Source organism: Aspergillus clavatus, genomic scaffold (assembly GCF_000002715.2).
Source record: "Aspergillus clavatus NRRL 1 1099423829722 genomic scaffold, whole genome shotgun sequence".
NCBI classification, from domain to species: Eukaryota; Fungi; Ascomycota; class Eurotiomycetes; order Eurotiales; family Aspergillaceae; genus Aspergillus; species Aspergillus clavatus.
This window is the reverse complement of record NW_001510462.1, coordinates 1-1,768: the sequence shown is the minus strand read 5'-3', so window position 1 is coordinate 1,768 and position 1,768 is coordinate 1. Positions and strand designations below refer to the sequence as shown.

General features: G+C 31.1%; 4 non-coding genes across 4 annotated transcripts; all 4 read left to right on the top strand.

The window, feature by feature from the left end:
• Window positions 1–489: 489 nt before the first annotated feature.
• ACLA_079280 lies at window positions 490–560 on the top strand. The gene has a single exon. It is a non-coding gene; the product is annotated as a tRNA-Thr (tRNA).
• A 10-nt stretch (window positions 561–570) lies between these two features.
• ACLA_079270 lies at window positions 571–644 on the top strand. Its single transcript has one exon. It is a non-coding gene; the product is annotated as a tRNA-Glu (tRNA).
• A 1-nt stretch (window position 645) lies between these two features.
• Window positions 646–718, top strand: ACLA_079260. The gene has a single exon. It is a non-coding gene; the product is annotated as a tRNA-Val (tRNA).
• Window positions 719–1,057: 339 nt separating this feature from the next.
• ACLA_079250 lies at window positions 1,058–1,130 on the top strand. The gene has a single exon. It is a non-coding gene; the product is annotated as a tRNA-Phe (tRNA).
• Window positions 1,131–1,768: the final 638 nt, after the last annotated feature.

Sequence of the window (1,768 nt, the reverse complement as noted above, 5' to 3'; positions counted from 1 at the left end):
CTCATCCACACGAGTGCAAAAATCATGAAAGGGTTCGACTGTTCGTCGATTAAAGAGCTACATGAGCTGGGTTTAATACGTCGTGAGACAGTATGGTTTCTATCTTCTAGAGGGAATTAAAGTAGAATAAAGATAGCCCCTTCGTACGAAAGGAGTTGGGTATATTGACCTATGGTTTACCTGTTGTTTATGCTATATATTATATATTATATAATATATCATTTACTTATACTTAAGTAAATTGTTCACATAGGCATGGCAGGAAGGCTACGTCAGTTAAAGATAAGTGCTGAAAGCATTTAAGCGCGAAGCTTACTTTAGGATACTTTTAAACGTAGTAGAACACTACGAGTATAATTGTTATAGCCCCCTTCCTGTAGTGGGTATAATGATTAATAGGCTTTAGTTGTACTAATCTTAAAATTTTTAGACATAAAGTACTAATTATTAAAATACTAAATATTTCACATATCATAAAAATTAAATTTAGCCTGGTTAGCATAAAAGTAATGCAACCGTTTTGTAATCGGTAGAAGCAAGTGCGATACTTGCACTGGGCTATAAAATAAAGACCCAATGGTCAAGTTTGGTTAAGACATAACATTTTCACTGTTAGTGCGGGAGTTCAAATCTCCCTTGGGTTGAAAGAAATTAGCTCAGTTGGTAGAGCTGTCGCTTTACACGCGAAAGGTCAGGTGTTCGAGTCACCTATTTCTTATCTATAAATGTGGGTTGATGTAATAGTAACATAGATGGCTCATGACCATAATATTTAGGTGCAATCCCTAAACCCGCAACCCAAAGGCTATAGCTTAATAGGTAAAGCGAACCACTCATGATGGTTTGAATAGATGTTCGAGTCATTTTAGTCTTATATAATCCGAGTGCTGGAATTGGTAGACAGTCTTAACTTAAGCTTAAGTGACGCAAGTCGTAAACGTTCAAATCGTTTCTCGGATAGGGGTTATAGTTTAACTGGTAAAACGGCGATTTTGCATATCGTTATTTCAGGATCGAGTCCTGATAACTCCATTATTCTATATAAATTTTTTTTTTAGCTTGAGAAGCTCAATTGGTAGAGCGGATCACTGAAGATGATTAGGTTATAAGTTCAAGTCTTATCTCGAGCAATAGATGGGTATGCTGAAATTTGGTAACCAGGTTCCGCTTAGGACGGAATAGTATTAACTTTGCAAGTTCAAGTCTTGTTACCCATATTATTTAATTAAGATTATAGATTATATATTATATGTTGTCGACTAATAGGTAAGTCATAAATTTTTGGTATTTACTATTGGGTGTTCGAGTCGCCCCAACATAATTTTATATTCGCCAGGATAGTTCAATCGGTAGAACAATAATTTCATGAATTAAGAATGAGAATTCGAGTTTCTCTCCTGGCTGCTTTTTAGCATTATTTGATAAATAGCATTATTCGATAAATAGTATTATATTATAAATAATTACTATTGAAAATTTAATTATAAAAAAAAAACATGTCAAACTTAAACTTAAATTTAAACTTTGAAATATATTTATTTCAAATTCATTCCATATCATTAAATGAAAAATATATGAATCCCTTGTTACTTACAAAAGATACATTATTTAATTTTATTAAAAATAATTTAGAATATTTTTATTTATTTTTAATTTTTATTATTAGTATTATATTGATAATACTTTTATTTTATTTAGCTAGTTCTAAAAATAAAATAGTTACTTCAGTTAAAATGAATAACTTACCAGAGAATGAAAATTCTAAAAA